The 19,964-nt window shown below is 28.1% G+C and overlaps 1 long non-coding RNA gene across 1 annotated transcript in view; it reads left to right on the forward strand.

Annotated features, from left to right (window-relative positions):
- LOC132725532 (uncharacterized) overlaps positions 1 to 19,964 on the forward strand; it is a 61,603-nt gene that overhangs the window by 37,053 nt on the left and 4,586 nt on the right. The window contains exon 3 of the long non-coding RNA XR_009625070.1: positions 14,150 to 14,219. This is a non-coding gene — a long non-coding RNA (uncharacterized LOC132725532). The remainder of the gene's footprint in view (positions 1 to 14,149; positions 14,220 to 19,964) is intronic.

Below are 19,964 nucleotides of genomic sequence, written 5' to 3' on the forward strand. Positions count from 1 at the left end.
AATACTGAAACGTTGTTTACCAAATGCTTTTTCGTCTCCCAGTGGGTATGGTAATTTTCTCTCTGTCTAAAATGGAAATTACCGAGTATCCCTTCTATAGAACATCATTTACATTAGGACATGTACACCTATCATGCTATTGGGGAGATAAAAGTTTAGTACAACTTCTGTTAAGAATAGGTAATATGCCTTTCTACAGAGAAACAATAAATTGTCTGGACGTCACAGGAGTGGGAACGGATAAATTTGACTGCTGATAAAACGAAATGTCTAGACAGGGCTGACACAAACATAAATAATCCAATTGCACAACCTGTGCTGCCATTAACCAATCAATTTAAAGTAGGGACCATTTTCGTCTGCTTTCGTACACACGTTTAAAGATAAAAGTTATAAATAATCGTTATTTGCGAGTTAAAATGGAGAATGATTTTTTTTTTACATTAAAGGATAAATAAAAGTTCAATATTATCAAATCTCATATTGTATGTTTATCATGTATAATAATCAAATCAAATCAAATAAAACAGTCAATAAAGCTACTTAAAGCCAATAAATAAAGTTTAATAAACCTAAACAGTTTGCATGTATGTACATGTACAAATAACTGGAAAGTTTATGAATTCACTTTGGAAACAGCAATTCAATATTTAAATCCGGATCGTTGAATTTTATCAAATTAAATTTTATGAATATTAATTGAAATGTATTGAGGATATAACAGAATGGTTTTCAAAATATCTACATATTAGTCTTTTTGTATGTATTTTGTACCAGCCTGTATTACGTCAAAAGTATTGCAAATACATTTAATTTTGTTGTGAATAATTTCATATCTTTCAGCGAGAAATATAAACATTCATACTTACATTTGTGTATTTACTGAAACAAGAAGTTTTTGTTCTCTTGGACTTTGCAACTAAAATAAATTCACATTAAATGTACTTTCTTTTCTTTATATAATGAAATCAATTTTTGCTTTTATTAAAATATGATCCTTACAATCTAACAATCGTTTTTCGACTTTTGCTTACATATACTGTCTTGTAATATATTTCGCATATATTTCTTTACAAATATCTCATTTACATAATATGTTATTTTTTTTTCTATGTCGATGTAACTTACACAAAATTCGAAAATACATGCTTTCTGACAATCTTATTGTCAAATATAAGTTCATCTCGTTTTATCTTAATATTTTGTGATAAAAGAAATGGAAAAAAAATATTACCAAATTACTGACAAAAATGGTAAACTTTCTTTTAAATAGTTTGATTTTTTTAATGTTTTTCTATCAAAAAGCTTTCATTGTTAACAAAAGAAGAAAAAAATTCTAAGTTGTCACTGAACAATGAATTTGATATGACAGATTGCCCAAGCATGGTTGATAAAGATAAAAAAAAACTGAGAAAAAAAATGTAACGGTTAAAGGGAGACAACTCAAACTCAAACGTATTCGTCTTTTTACTTCATACATTCGCCGTTTGTTAATCCTAAACTCAATCATATTAATTTCATTATTAGGAAGTTATATTTATACATTTTTACATAGTAATAGTAATATATGTATAGGAATGATATGGCAAAGAGTAATTAAACTTTATTTTTGCATAGCTCTTGACCATCTGATGTTTATTATAAGACCCAAGCCTAAGTTTTTGGGCTCGTCCTTCATCAGCATTATGGATATCAAGGTAAACAAGTTGCTAGTTCCACAATATTGAGCCTGATCAGACTGGGTATTTTTACGTATTAGTATTGTTACATATTGTAAACTTGCACGGGTATTTTAATAGATAACATCATTTGTTTTACTGATAATTATGTGTAGTTATATATTATTGTGTGGTATGTTGACCCCTCAAAACCTCCTTGGTGAGATATACTAGTGGTCAATCCCAGCAACACTGACCCCTCTACGGAGAAAAATATCACCTTAGACATTTGCTTCTAAAACTACTTTTACCTTGGACATTTCTTCTAATTGGCATGTTTTGCTCTGTCGTACTTGTTGATAGACAACATTTTTGATCGTATTTTCATGCAAAGTAAAAAAGTGTTGAAAATATTTTCTTATTAAAACACACACAAAAAACAAGTGGCAGTTACATGCATTTTTAAGTTTAAGTTAATTTCTGTCTTCAAAAGGAGCAAAAAGCGAAAGCATGTATCATGTATTTCTTGTGAATAGTTAACTTGTTTGAACAAACTTTATACGGCAATTATGTCCATACATTGAATCATTTTATTCACTAGCATATCAGAACAAATAAATTTCTTTGATCATCATACAATATATGCAGATTAACAAGTGATGAAAACATGAACCACCCTTGCACAAAAACATTTAACATTAACACAATAGTTATGAATATGGATTTATATTTTTTTCTTACTACGAGTATGATTCTTCCGTTTGAAAGTACATATACATATTCTATTCAATTTTTTATGAAAACAGATCCCATGAGCAAATAATTGCAGAAGGAGATCAAAAACGGTGGTTATTTTTATCAGTTATGGGATTGAGGCTAAAGTCAAAAGTAATATTACTTATGGACACAAACGTAAAGTTGTTTTTGTTTCATTTAAAGGTTGGATTAAAATATCTAATAATACATGGGAGAATATGAGAAAGTGTCCGAATCTTCAATTATAATAACATGTCCCTAGATTTGCAGAGAAATTATAAAAGCCGTTTCATTACCTCATATTTATGCTCATCTTACGTTTTCCCTATCAATTTGGACCGTGATAACTGTATTTTTCATATACGAAAATAAAAACAGAGCTTTGTGTATCTTATTTACTTTAGATTTAGAATGATAATACTATAATGAATTGATATAATCTAACATTTCAGTTTACTGAATTTCTGCAGTATGTACATGTTTTTCATATCTTTCCTATGTATATTTCAATTTGTGTAAAAATGATTTCATTTGATTGTACTGGTGACATACAGGTGTGTCTTCTTGTCCAGATATGTTATGTTATTGTTATATACTCAAACACATCTCACAATGATATTCATTTCATTTATTGACAAATCGGCATAATAAATGCATTTGACCATTTACAGATACTAATACATATGGTCAAGACATACAGTATACATAAAAGATACACAAAAAGCTACACATTTAATCTTTTTATAATAAATACGTAATCACCAAATATCAAACATTAAGAAAAATTTTAACTCACAAAGGAAATAAGTCCTACGAAGCAGCATTATTTTCAAGGGTTAAATTTCTCAATTTATAAGCTTCCGTTAAAAACTTTGCATTTTTTACAATATAGTTCTACGTTTTGATGACATAATATTAATGAACTTTTGGACTGAAGGCCAAGCATTATTTGCAAAATATTTCTGTCGTAGGTCATAATATTTATAACAGCATAATAAAAAATGGTACTCAGATTCAACCGATTGTGATGAACAAAGTTTACATATACGATTTTGTCTTTCAATGCCAGTATATCTACCTACTTCAATTTCGAGATTATGTGCTGATATTCTAAATTTAGTATTAAGCGCTCTTTGTTTACTATTAGTCAAAATATCTAGATATTTTTCATAACAAAAATCAATTTTAAATTGTTTATAGTATTCAAGTTTAGCTACATTACACAATGATAAACAATACTTTATCTTATAAAATATTTATTTAATTAAATTTATTTCATTATTTTTTTATTACTCGCTCATCACTTATTGTCCTTATTTAAAATATAAATTCATAAAGTATTACATAGAAATCTGGAATCAAAGTGATCCCTTGGAGCATTAATCACAACAAAATAACATGAAAATTGCAGACTCGGTTTGATTGAGTCTGTACATGAGGGATAATGAATAAGTGCAACATCCCTCACGTCCCCTAGCACCAGCTTGAGCGGTACTCAATTCTCAACACTTTGATAGTGCTGGCATAAATGATTCCGAAGGACCAGAAAAATTAAAAATGGTTTGCAGTGGCACTGTCCACTTTTTTGTGAGCGGGTAGGTAGATATTTTTTAATAATAAATAATATATGTAGTTTTTATTCAAATGTAAATAACCCATTGTTTATTAACACCTCAATGAAAAAATAAGAATCTGAATTTAACATGGTCCATTAAGTCATTAACAGAACATCGGCTGTACTGTGTAAAAAATCAGTTTCATTAGGAGGGAAAGACAACTGAGTTGAGGCATCATTTTCGATGGGTGAGCAGCACAACTGAAAACGAAAATATTTCAACTTTTGACTTTAATTATTTTATTTGACCTGTTGTGACTATCGATTTTTTATTAGATTTATTGATGTCACTTTGTCATGGTAAAAAAACGCATTTTTCATACTATATTTATAATAATATGAAGATGCCAATAGAAAAAGATAAACACAGCACCATCTATTAAATTTTTATAATATTAAATGCTATATTCCAACATTGATCGTTTAGTCTTTTTTTAGCCATCATGCTTTTATTAAAGTATAGTACTAAATAAACATGAACATCGTCAAATATCTTAAACAGAAAAAAACCACAACAGCTTAAAATTTATCAAAGTAAAACAGAATTTGCTTTATATGGCCGTGTCTTTTTATATACATGTATATATATTCTAGCAGCCAAACATTCGCAAGTAAGATGTAAAGTAACTTGTAATCAACAAGCATTTACTGCAAGTAATAGTTTGTAATGTCGATAACTTATACAAATCGTGAGCAGTATATTATAGAATAAAATTAATTCATTTCACTTTTGTTTACATAAAATTGTTAGCAGCATTTATATATTTACATATTTGTGACGTAAAGATTATTAAAGATTATTATATGCTTACAAATCAGTTATAAATAACAGAAGTTAATTTCATATGCCATGTATTTTTAAGGTAAAACATTTTCAGAAAAATATTTCAAATACAAAGGACATTGAATGAACAAATGTTGGTTTATTTCACTGTACATTTTGACAAGGAGCAAGCTTAATATTTAATTTCAGTCAGACATAAATAAATATTTATTCAAGTCACTTTAATATTGGACAAATTTTGTGTGATATCATAATAATATTGAAATAGAAGCTGATATTTTATGACTTTTTATTCCATTTTAAAAACGTTCAGGTAATTTAAACAAAAAGTAAATTCAGAATCTCAGTATTTGGAAAACTACTTTTATCAAGACTAACGAAATAGTGAAACCACATAACGATTTCAATGTAATCTAAACCAATTATTCTTACATTTTGATAAAAAAGGTATATACAAACAATCACTGATCAATAAAGGGCTTTAAGACAATCTGCTCGGAAATAATGTTGTGGAGAAGCCTATTGAAGTATTTGTTTTAATACTCAATCTCGCGCAATATTTATGTTAACAATTCATATATCATGTTATTATGTCTGATTCTGAAGCCTCATTTAATTGTATTATTACCTCATGTTGTCATGTTTGTATGATCTGAGTGAATAAATGAATAAATGAAAAAAAAACGAAAAATAATTTGAAGTTTTTGAATTACACAAAAAATCATGTTATTGACAAGTATATATACATAAAAAGTGGAAACTTCAAAAAGCAACAAATTAAATATAGCAGCTGTTGCTATTTTGAAGACAACAGTTTTTCAAACTCATTTATTACAATTGTAATCAACACATACGATTGTAATTGACATTTATCATTTCTTTGTTATATTAAACAGCGTTTCTAAATTTAATAAAATTGTATAATTTATAAAGATGAATACAAACTCTCATTGTTTATTGTATGAGTATATTTCTGTATCGTTTAATTAAGAGATCTATTTTGAAAATGTGTATAATTGCTTTATAAAAAGCTTAAATGTACATTATGCCTCAGATATAAAAAGAATTCTTTAGAAAGGTCAAGCATATGTTTAATAATGTTTTATTAAAGGATTTAAATAGTGAGTTAGATATTAAACAGATGAAGAATGTAGTGCTAAACATATAATAACGTGTCTTAATATCTAAAGGTAGCAAAAAGTAAACAAAAAAAATGGTTTTACTTCTATACAAAATACTAAATCACTATAATTATAACAATTGCCACATAGCAAAAAGAGCAAAAAATATAGTTCATCTGTATGGCCAATGTTGCACCTGTAACAAGGTAACAAAACTATAAAATAAAAATTGAGAGGTAAGAGCGGACTTTCATTTAATAATCAAGGAAACGTCTTCATAAGCTATATCATTTATTATTATTAATCTGTAAAATTCAGTAAGAAATAGGCTCAAACTACTATTTTACAGTCAAAACAAATATGCATGTAACCCATGACCAGCAAATTATCCAACGTCAATACAAAAATGACGTCACTCAAACTTCAAAGGTGCACTAATTCTACGTAATAACCGCAAGATACACGATCTTTCTGTCTCTACTTATCCCTTTTTCGTAGATTTTAACAAAACAATGTTTGTTGATTGAAGCTACCCTTAGAGATTGTTTTGAAAGTTCATGAGCTGAATATAATAAAAGTCCTTAATGCTTAACAAGGTATTATTTACCGTCCCTTTCGGATGTACTCTAACGACAATGGTTTTAACACTCAAAGACATAATTAAATATAATTTGTGAAATGGTCTTATCAATAAATAAATCTTGTAGTCAAAGATGATTAGATATATTTATGTCTGATATGTCTATATCGTGAAAACTGCAGAAAGTACTTAAATTTAAAGATGATACGCATGAAGTCAATGAATGTTTAAGACATTTCCGACACTGGTATCATCCATATATTCGTTTATCGTCTATCTTATATCATAAAACCGTTGCCATGTTTCTTGGTAGTTTCTGTGTGATTTGTTTTATTTTGTCACTTACTTTTAGTTTTTCCTTAACGCCGGTAAAGTAAGTCCAATTTGTTAAAAAAAATTTGATAATCAAAAATTGAAATCTACTCGTGTATTTCAAGAATTGCAAACATACAATAAATAATGTATGTGGGTATTCTGAGCGTTTATTGCAAGACTTATGAATAAATCAACATTGTTGACACTTTCTTGTATTTACGTGATCGCAAGCTCAGGTGATATTGTCGTGAAATATTACCTGTTAGAAATTTACTCATATATAAAATAATGTCGATAAATTAAAAGGTATTTTCATTAACTCCAAGATGTTACTAGAAAAATGTTACCCTACTTTAAAACGTGATAAACGTTAGCATTTATCGACAGAATATAAACATATATTTGGATAATTCATTTCAATTTACAGCGTATTCGTCCCCACTTAATTATATACATTGTACATTTAAATCATTATTTATTTCAAGGAATGATGTGAAAAACCCCTTATCATTAAGATGTTTTTTTTTTCAAGATAAATAATTGCATATCGTTTGATATACATGGAAACTAAATAAAAATAGTCAATATATATCTTTATTTTTCCTGAACAATTTATTTTCAAAAATATTCTGTCATAAACAATGAGTTTGACATGTAAAAGTTGCAAAATAAAACATCTTAATGGAATGTACATGTATTTTACCCCGATTTTGATAAAGAAAATATACTGTTTGTTAAAAGAAATCCGCTGGGGTAGTTTGTCAGGAAGGGACAGGAAACACTTTTCGAGATTTTTGTTCCATTTGATGTAGGTTTGGACTTGAGTACACAATTTCAAATGATTCGCTTATTTCATTTTTCTTAAACAAACATTTAAATTTTACAAAATTACCCACAAAAGGTCATTTATTAGATTGATTAAAGTATATTTCTTTATTATATTTAGCATACTTTAAGCACATTTTCCGTTTAAATAAAATCATGCATATTTGAATAAAAAATTAAATTGATTTGTATCAATCTTAATATATTTCAAACAGGAATCTTGTCATTTTCTACACATAATTTTATGAAAACTCCGAAAATATAAGTAAATAAACCATAGTATTCAAAAGACTTACTGAAGAAAACCTTCAAGAGTATGTGTTATTATGTCAAATTTAACCGCATCCCCTTATTCTTTTCAATACATATCAGTAATTTCATAATATCGTATTAATTTTGTTCTTTGTCGCAAATTGCAATAGTAGTTTTTCAGTATTTATTTTTTTTTACATAAATAGATATTTTGTCATTTTCTTTACTGATATAATGACAATTATATAACTTGAAGAATAGAATTTTGAGTAGCTCAAAATATTCAACAAGTAAATGATCGTGAAATGAGATGAAAATTCTTACCCGAATACGTCTTTTTGAATCATAGACATTTAAAACACCGAGGCCATGAATTATCACACGTATTTCTAGACTGATATGTCTAAATATGTCTAAAACCTCCCATCAAAAGAATTTTTTTCCTGCCTTGACAGAATCTATGTCATTGATAATTCCTGGTTTAATGTTGATCATTTTAGTTGTACAATTTGCCGACAAAATATTCTTATGTGGTTAGCAATAAATAGCTGCGGAAAATAGTTATCTCATAAACTTAATAATTATACACCACAAACTCATTTCACGCCCAATAAATATGTAATTGGCTTTAAAACCAGCTATATTGAGATGTTAATCAAACAGATAATCTTAACTTTGTCGTCAACATTTTTATGAAAAAGCTGATAAGTACTCACTTCGACATAAAATTTCTATGCCGTTTTGCTATTATGTTAATAAGGTCTCATTGTCTTTTAGTTCAAAATATAAGTATATGTGGCATAAACATGTATCAATGTATAATGTAAGCAACTGCTGTTTCAGATAAACTTATAATTTAAAGACACAAGTTAGCATGTTTCTTTCAAAAATATTGTAGCACATGGACGTTTTTAATAGAATTTAAGAAAAAGGCAGCATCAAAACTGAATCTTTTTATTTTTAAAACGCATTATGTCTACCTTTGCAATACATTTTTAAATTTAAAACAAGTATCAAAATAAAAAATGAAATATAATTTGGTCCACCCAATGTATTTAATAATTAGATTACTTCTTAATGATTTGACAGTTTTCGTTTTTAAAAGATCTTTTAAATCAATTAATTGCTAATTAAAAACATTTGTCAACAATACGTTCGATCCAAGTTTTTATAAAATGTTATTACAGTAAAATCCAATTTTTGTACTTTTGAAGGTACGTATATAAAAATATTCAACAATCGGGACTTTATTTCAAAAGTTTAGATATGATTCTCTGAAAGATATTTGTAAGTGAAAATAATTCATTAAAAAGTTGAATATTTTACACCTTATTCGAGTTAATATACCATAATTTATATTTTGTAGCATTTTAAGACACATTTAGGTTATTAATATTTACTTTTCTCAGGATAAAGATAAAGTGAAGTTTTGTGCGTTGGTATACACATGTACTATATGATATATAATTGTGCATAATGATATACATCTTCATGACTTATAAAACATTTTAAGAACAATTTTATACATCTACAAATGATTGTTAGTCAAATATCTGAAATTGGTGATAAGGACTACCTAAAATACACGAATGTAGTAATTTAGTTGGCGTTACGGAAATTATATTTTATGATGTAGACATCACATTCATTATATATACATGTTATGTTTATAATAGAATTAAATAAACTGTTGTTGTCAACTTAAACTATTGTTCATTTACCTGTTGTTGTTATTGTTGTTGAAGTTATTTGATAAGTTATTGTCATGTAAAATGTCATGTGACAAAAGAGTTTTTTATTCCATTTAAAAACGCCGAAAAACAAGCGATTCAACTGAAAATGATTCAAGTCTTTGTTTACCCTGAAAATGAACTGAAATAATACTTTGAATGCAAGTAACCTTATATAATTTAGCCGAAAAAGAATTAATTATTTTCAAATCAACATATAAACACCATCAGTCTGATTTAGGCTAATAAGCACCCCCATGATCTTACACAAAATATAATGATGGACATTGATTAAATTCATTGTTACATTGGTATAAGTAACAATGTTATATTAGTCTAATGATATTATTTATAATCTCTTATGTTCTTATATAGATATTTATAATTATTGGTAATGTAAAGATATACTTTCAGTGTGCAACATTATATTATAACATAATGTAACATAATGATACAAAATGTAACATAATGTAACAGAATGTAACATAATGCCTTGTGTCGAAAATGAAAGACTGTTAATTTACTACTTAAACTGAAAAAAATAGTATAAGAATATGTGAGTGAAAGTTATTTATTTTTCCATAGGAATGAATTAATATATATTACATGTAAACATAACAAGCTTATATGGCTCTGAAATACATATAAACTCGTTATCATGTTATCTCATACTGCTATTACAATGTTTGTTTATTTTCTTTTTTCATTTATATAACTAATCTCCATGCTTGGCAATATTTGAAAGTGAGATCTAAAATCATAAAAAATATCGTTCAGTGCACATTATGCTAGTAATAACACCTAAAGATACACTATGTTAATCTCTCGGTCAAATACTTTTATTACAGAAATTTATTGAAATCTAGGACTTTTTTTACAGATTATGTCTATTTTGATTAATTGAATTCACAAATAATATTTTTGGAAGCTTCATTCCCTCTTACAGGCAAAGTTAGTATGGTCTTTTCTTAAAAAAATAACTGCTTGTTTTTTTAATGACACTATGTATTCATATTGTGTTTACCTAAAGTGTGAAGAGTGTATTAGAAGATGTTTTGCTTCAATTTAAAACGGGCTTTTAAAGAAATTATTATAAAATTTGAGCAAAATATATATTTTAAGTTATGATACAAATAGCGCAAATGTTTACATTGTCAAGCAGGTATCTGGCATGAGGACTAAATTTTGTCGTTTTTCAGTAAAGAAAGTCACTAAATTTTCTTATTTCTAGATAACTTATTGCACCTGTTCGGTATAAATAAGAATGACAAAACCAATCCAAAGTGTACTCTATCACTTTATATCTTAAAGAAAGATATTTCTAATATGCCTCTTCTTTGTAAAATTTTAACTCTACATTTACTTGTCCTTTATATTCTTTGAAGATAACACGAAGCAAAAGAAAAATCTTTTTGTGATAACCATTGTACTTACAATAGTTAACATGCTTCTTATGTTTCATTTTATCAAATCAGGATAAAACAAACTGAAATTCTACTGAATAGATCAAATTACAATTTGAAAACTTTAAAATTTAAAGCAAGTTTTAGTTTTTGAATATGAAAGTTCAAAAGTCGATTTGTTTTCTATTCAATAGTTACACGACTATGAAGAATATGGATGTAAGTAATTAAATACGTAAATAACATAAGGCAGGATTCATCGACCTTGAGATATATGTCTATATTTATATCACGTATCTACAATATATCTTTATCTTAGATTTTTCAAATATCGCATCTTCATACTCCAACTATTCATTTCAGTATAATATAGATCATTCAGCCAATTCTATTTTGATAAAGATGTTCTAGAATGTTGGTTGTTATGACAACAAAAACATTTAATATTAAACTATCTAATTTTCTATTTCAATGGTACGATTGTAGTAAGAGATTCCAGTAAGAGAAATTGTTGTGTTTTTTTTTCTTCAAAATAAAACAAATTATCTTAATATATTATATCTATATTCCTGACTATTTTTGTCGGAACAGCTGGTTTGGAAACAACACGATAATGACAGAATACTTATAATAGTTAAGCGCATTACTGAATAAAAAATACGAAAACATAATACATGAATCAAAACCGCTTGATAGTTATAATATTAGGTTATAAGAATTACATTATCAACAAGTTAAAAATGATATATAATTCAGTTTTGACCTCATCATTATCATTCATACATACTTTATCATACTTGAATTCACCATAAATGGACATAATTTATTTTGAATTCAACATATATGTTAGAATAAACCTGTCCAGCTTCAAATATAAACGGAACTTCCTGTGTTTGGAGATTTTGTATTTACATCAATAAATATAATATTATATTTTTATTTGATATATATTTTACTAGATTCTATCGCAACTATCCTTTTCATTTAACCCCATTCAAAAAGTGTAAAATATTGCAACCATTTCTTTTAAAATTTTAAAAATAACTTTTCAGTATCCCAATAAATAGTTAAATTCTAACATAGATAAAAAAACTTGATTGGAGCACGGTATGAAAAATGGAATTTAGTTATATCGAATTATCATTCAGTTTAAAATGACAAATAACTTTTCATATACAAATAAGAAATATATATCATGATTAAAAGCTATCAAGTTTTCAAGCAGTTCATTTCTATAAAATACTTTTTAAAAACTCCGGCATCAATAAGTAGTGAAACTTTCGAGTATTTATTTATTGTTATTATTTTGTTATATAATGCCTCATTTAATACAGAATGAAATTTAAAATTCAAATTTTAATTGATTTGTAAACAAAACTTATTTTCAGCCTAAAAGATATATTCATAATAAGCGTAATAAATGCGCACTTTTGAATTCAATAGTATACCTTTATGCATAAAGTGACAGCGATCACATGTATTTCTTCCTAACTTTATTTATTTTGTGATATTGTCAACAGACAATCGGACACGCATTGCATACATGCAAATAACAAGTCTGTAAACATTATAAATATGTGCATAAGAAAATCTCGAAAGTATAAAAGAACAAAACCAAACGCGCAATATTGTCGCTAACGAAATTGCTATCAATTAAGTACGTAGAATATGAAAAAAGAAGAGAAATAATGGTGTTTTAAAAATAAATGTTCAATAACCAGGCACTCACCTTAGTGTTGTCTCTTTTGCAGCCGCCTGTGTTATGCGGTTCGACAAAGGATTGTTCTTTCTCAGTAACAAATTGAATTTTAGCCTGGGCAACTCTGCACAACAAATTTTATATATTCTTGCAAAACGTTATTGTGAAAACATTTTGAGCAATGGATATCATATAGCTTTCATTGTTATAAATAGGGACCTAAAATGGCCGGCAGCTACTAGTATGATCTAGTATGATTCTGAGTTGTGCATATGTCTAAATATATCTTAGACGTTTTTATCTTTCACCCGCATCCTAACATAAAATCAAATTCTTAATAATTTTTAGTTTCAATATGGTAAAGTTATTGTGTGCAATACAAGTAACTTTTACTTTTTTTCTGCACAATCTATGTACAACATAAAATTACTGTTTTCCATTGCATTTGTCCAGTAAAGATTAAAGCGCTTTGAATTTAACTATGCATCTTAAGAAACGTACGCAAACAATGTGCAGAGACATTTTGTCTGGTATTTCACGTGTCCTGGGAATACACAATTTATATGTCGGCATGACTCGATGCAGCAGTTTTTGTCACATATATGCACAGTCAATAAATATCATATGTTTTATAATTAAACTACTGTTAGCAACAACATTTTTTACAATATTTTATTATTATCAGCAGGATTGAAATTTAGATCTCTCGTTTTCGGCAGAGTTTTAATTTCAATTACGATCGATACAGAATGTTAATAAACAATTTTTCGCAAAATGTAATGCAACCATGGACAGTAAATCAATCAAAACATTCTATAAAACAATCTTTTAAAATAGTAACAGAGGTAATCCTTTGATTATTATGACGAATTTATAAGTTTGCTGTCGCGTTTCTGACACTTATTATTCCAATTACATTATTTGAATGATCGCGTCTGTTAAGACGGCACCAAAAAGAACATTCATGTCCTGTCGGGCGACCTTAAGACTTACATTATGATTCTATGAGTTTTATGTGCGTGTCATTGGCACACTCGTAGCGAATTAAATTACATGCATTCATTACGTAAAACATTCATATACGGTAGCTAGAATAATTTCAAATTTAAAGAAAAGTAAGGAAGTAAACTTGGATAAAACAAAATGACTTCAGTGTTACTCATTTACGTAAAAAGCTTTTCATATATACTAAAATAAGTTATAAGATCATAACGCACGAGCTTCATTATCCAAAAGCATGATAATTTCATATCAAAACACGAAAAACGTCTCGATAGCAGCACATGAAGACTTTTTCAGTTACAGAGTGTTGCATAAAAAGAAATTTACCATAAAAATAACAGTAAAGTAATGAATGCATTATGTTAATTCGGTTATGGGCTTTATTCTTACTTTCAAATCTCTCTTTCAGGTACACAGACTTGTTCGTTGGAGCTTGAAGGAGTTGGCAAATGAAGATGTTTTAAAAATTATTATTTCTTGTAAGTAGTTTAAGACATGAATAAATAGTTAAGTATTAAAGTACATAAACGACAGCTAATTCTAAATCAGGCTATTAATACCTCTATTCATTGCCGCTGTTTAATCTTTCTAAGCTTATTAGACATTATCTTATTTACTCGGTGAATTATATGATGTTCAGTAAAAGGGACATAATTCAGTGTTCAAATGGTATCACCAAACTTCTAGAATTACGCAGCGGACAATAAACTGCCACATTTTATTGCATCGTGACCCTAGATTGCCTACCACTTAGATATAGGATCCTCGACATTTTGATTAATTTCACTAGTTTAAACTTTCCCAAAATGTCAGACGATGAAAAAAAATCAAATTGTTAACCTAGCTACAACCTTGCATAGCATTATGTCTGCTATATGATAATCATGTCTGGAAAATCGGAAACCCAATCGTATAGATGTATTACTGCGCTGTTAGAAGATTATAACCACTTATTTAGAAATAGAATTTAAAAGTAGTTCCAACGCAGAAAGTTAGATCACGCCCAACTCGGTTTGCATAAAATTAACATATATATTAGAGATAGGAAATGTTTGACCTACGTTCGTCTGCAAAATGCATATATTAAACCCGGTTTTGAAGTTAAATCGACTTGGCATACGTAAAAGACATCTTCGTCAGCTATATTTAACATTTTATTTGATTACTCTGTGTGGTTTGTCCTTGTTCCCGATTTTCATGTTACCTTAATTTGTAGGCATGGCTTTACGCCTACATTAAAGACTAAATGAAAACAAAGCAAACGCTTCTACTTTCATAAAATGCAGATAAAAAAAAGTAAACGCAATGTAGAAATACCACAAAATTGTTCAAGACATAGCTAGTTGTATACTTTTTATATATTCAATGCATTAATTTGTCATAATATAATGCGACAATGTTTCGGCTGCAAATTTCTATACATACAAAGAAAAGCAATACTAAGTTATCGATCGTCAGCTTCGAAAAGTACCTTTATACTAAATGCAGTTTGCTTTCTTGTGAATGTATATACCGAAGTTCATCCTGGCTGCATGAAATATTTGGAATCTTCCCAGGGAAATAGACAGCAAACTATAAATTGTCTTTCTCACATTATCAAATGAGCAAAAAATAAATAGACGCTGGGTTTTCATTCGCCAATTAACTATTCGGAATGAAATTGTCAGTTGCGGTTTGCAAGCTTTCTCTTGGAAAAAATGGAATACAACCTGACAAGTAATGGCAATTTAAGTCCTTTCAGTATTTCTTTATTTCATTACATCCTCAGTGTAATATGGGAGATGAATGTGAAATAAAGTAAAACTAATTAAAATAACATTTACAACTTTGAAAAGGTACAGGTTCGGGATTTTTATTCAGTGTCCAATTTTCAGTCTGCACATAGCCTGACGCTGACGGTACATGATATCAAATTCATGCCATTAATTTAAAAAGAAAACACACATATCTAACCAATAAACATGCACAAAAAATAAAACATTCCCATTTAAAATTAATGCATACTGGATCTTGTTTTATACACAATATTACAAACTGTTGCTTATGTGAAATGTTCTTTAACTACTTGAATCTAAAATAAAATACATGTATGACTTAAGACATTAATAGCACAATCAAAGAAAGACTTACCATAGTATTTTTCTTTCTTATCCGTAAATGATTTGTTAATGATATGAAACATTTATCTTTTCTAAAATTCATATCTTCAAACTTGTGTTATAAGTTTTGTCAATAAAAATAAAAATATGGAAATTACAAAGGATTAAGAATCGTGAGATGAGACAAAACAAAAGTATACACTTTGAATGGATATATAAAGTTAAATACCACAAAAACTGGAGATAAGGCCCCATTTTCATTTTTTTTGTCTGTCCCATGGACCATCAAAATTGCTGGGTACTGCAGAAGTTATTATCGGCGTCTTTTGAATAAAATGCTCAAGAGTGCTTTACTCTCAAATTTTCATTGATTACCTATAATTTACGGAGAGTACTTATTTCCAGGCTTTACTCTTATGTGCTTCTATACATAAAGCTCATAATAAATCATATTATAACTTAGTTATGTAATCAACAGCTTTGTCCTTTCTGTAATATGTATATACAATGTCTTAATAGGCATGTGCAACAAAATTATTTGAAATGAAAATGGATGTATGGATAAAATAACTTTTCATATATAATGTATGGTCAGTTAGGGAACATATTCACAACTTTATCTGATCTTGTCGCATATGTTTGAAAACAAAAGGTAAACAAAAGATAATTGATAAACAGTGAGCAATTAAAAACATTGCTCAGATAAATGAATTTTGTCAATAGAAAGTGAAGAAAGTAATACGTATGTATAAATTTATGGACCAGTATAAGTATATTTAATGAGAATATTTAAAGTCAGTATTACACAAGTAAAATGCTTAGTAAGAAGAATGATACAATAAAATGATTATTTATTGATAATGTTTGTTTTTTAAACTAACCATTGGACCAATGAATGTAAGATATTGAAAACGTAATTGGTGAAATAGCGTTATTTTGAATTCAGTACTATGTTGCACTTATTCGAAAAATTCGAAAATATTGAAAACTTATATGCAAAACCAATTCTACAAATGCAATTATGTTATCAAAGCATTCACTTAATATCTTATAGTTTCCTTTTGAAGTATCGTTTCTTGAAAAATGACATGGCATCTGCTTAACCAACACTAAACGAAACTGAATTTTCGTCCCTTATCAATACCTCTCATCAATATATCATGTTGTGAAAACATCATAAAAACAGGGCCATTTAAATAAACTGTACATGTTAATATCTATTTAAATGGGTAAGTACTAAGGACGTGATTTCAAACTCATCCTCTTGTGAAAACTGTTATTAAATTTTAATAACTAAATACAATGTGCTCGTCTGATGTTTTGTTCACATTAAGGGAATGAATTGAAGGGTACCCGTATTTAAATGTTATAAATGCGACATATGATACACCTATATTCATTTGTGGTGTTACATAAACATATAGGAGAAAAAAATCAAAATCACTTTAAATGTTGCCAAATATAATGACAAGAAGCTTTTAGTCGTAAACATGCCAGAACCATTAAAAAGGTGACCAAACATACATGAGGCTGACAGTCCATTTGGCGTTCACTGCTATTAGTTGAAATTCTGAAATGGCATAGACATAAACACAAACATTTTATTCAATTTTAACAAGATGCTGGAGCCTATCAAGATATAATATATCAAGACTTTCATGATCTGAGACTATCGGCAAGCGAGATCGTCGGGGTTGTCTGTCTTGCACTATCGAAGCAAGGAAGTAACCATTTTATTACATTGTCATTGTGTTCCGTGGACAAAAAAAAACACGAAGTTAGACACTTTGGTCATTGTCTTTCGTTTTATTATCTATTTTATCTTTTGCGTTCTTGGAAGATGACTAAGCAAGTTTTATTCATATTCATATTGAAGAAATAAGTAAATGAGTACTTCAGTAATTGACGTAAACATTGTTTCAAAGTAACAAAATCACTGACATAAAATCGCTCCAAGCCTCTTATTTACTTATTTAATTAAACAATCAACCTCGAACGAGATATTTTAATAGTTTGAGATACCCTTTTATATTCACAATTCAAATGATTTTTTCATCTTTTTTTATATATAAAACATGACAAAATATACTTATTTTATCACTATATTTCTACCCCTTTACTACTGAAGTAAGGGATTTTTTCTTGCATGAAATTTCTCTGCATTAATATTTATAGTCTAAGGCTAAGTTAAAATTATTTTAATTTTTCACGTGACAAATTATATACATATCAGACAATTTTCTAATTAGTTGTTCTAAGTTGTTTTGTTAATGTGAATGGTGGGTACGAGAATTACATGCAAAGAGTACATAATATAAAATGATAGCTCAAAAATTTGTCGAGTGACCAAGTGTTTGATGACCGAACATAATGAAGGGAACATTGATGTATGAACGTCTTATCAACATTTCATTAGCAGTTTAATGTCATAAGCAAAGAACTTTTTGTCGCCATATTTTTTTACTTACTATTGAAAACTTAAGCTTTATGTCTTAGACGTTAATGATGATAAAATTGGGCATTATCGTACATGTAAGGTTGTTCATGAAGCGATTTGTCTGGTTTGCTGACATTAGGGCTCAATTATGACCCCCAGAAATCGATTTTCACACTAACAAACTCTGGAGAGATTTGTCTAGACTAGATCATTTTCTTTGTTTATGTTAATTGATTTTTGGAGGAGATTATTTTGCCAGGGGTACTGTCTAGACGGCAAATTTCAAAATGATGACTATACCATTTTGCAACTTGATTATTTTTTTCCTTGAAACTGTTTTGATGAGTAATTTCGTGACGTATTTTTTAAAGGATCCTCAGCAAACCGTTTTTTAAGTCATAAACAAATCATTTTTAAAGAAATAAATATTCGTTATTTTACATCCTTTATTGACAGTTATAGCACTTTGAGATATAATTAAGTAAGTCTTTAACAAAGTCTTTCAGCTGCAGGTTCTGTTATAAATGCTTTATAGAAACGATGGGTATTCAAATTTAATGTTGAATCATTTTCCAAATTCTACTAAGACTGCAAGAGCCATATGTACATTCTGTTTAACATCTTTCCTTATCTTCATCTACAAATTAAATTAACCGAATTTATCTTAAAAATAACATTTAATACCTAATAATGACTGTTATAACACTTATATAATCTCTAAGACTGAAATAAAGAAAAAGGAAAAAAATTAAGTAGCATGTACAGAGTTAAATCAGTATATGTGATTAAATGTTAAATTAAATACGTATGATATATAAATTACAAACGCAATATTTCAGTATTTGAATATTTTAACATTACTAGTGTAAACTATTTTTTCTTATTTTTTAATGCATAGAAGGTAAATAAAATCTTAAACGAGGATTTTGCCACGTAGTTACGCAATGTGGATAGTAATAGAAGAGTTAAAAGTATATTACAAATGCACTATCTGGTTTAAAAAAAATTACAAGTTGCAAAATTTTTATTGCATTCCTTTTAAGCTATGCCAAAGTTTCAAAATATTCATCTTCCTTAAAAGGAATATATATAGTTTGAAACAAAGATAAGACTGTGAAACAACAATTTGACATGAAATCAGTGCAAGAGATTCTGTGAATAATTCATATTGTTATCTTTATAAAATACTGACAAAATGTTAACTCAATTAAGATATACATTATGGCTATATTTTGGTCATTTCTTCTGAATATATTTTTCTCCAACTTAAATGGTATTTTCAATTTATTGTAGTTAAATCTTTGCATCTTTTCGTAGCAGAGCTGTGTGTCTTAATGTTTGAAGATGTATCTATTTGCTCTTATGTTATTTCGTAAGTCCAACATTGCTTTCAAGTCGGTTGATGCTTAAAGTTTCAGTATACCTGGTTTAATTATATTTTGTTTGACCACTCGTGTGGTTTCCAAAGACAGCACTTCAGAGTATGTTGCATGAATACCAATATACAAATATATAGTCACAGTTTTCTATCAATCTATTTCTATCAAAATTTTTCTTTTTCACGTTGTGTATGCTATGTAATGAAAGTCTTGAATTAAAGTAAGATGGTCCATAATGGAAGGTATGTAATGCCATAGAGAACTAAGTTGATAGAATTTAGTATCATACAGGGCAACAAACCCCTAAAG

Source organism: Ruditapes philippinarum, unplaced genomic scaffold, assembly GCF_026571515.1.
Source record: "Ruditapes philippinarum isolate M1 unplaced genomic scaffold, ASM2657151v2 ctg1021_1_1_1_1, whole genome shotgun sequence".
Taxonomy (NCBI): domain Eukaryota; kingdom Metazoa; phylum Mollusca; class Bivalvia; order Venerida; family Veneridae; genus Ruditapes; species Ruditapes philippinarum.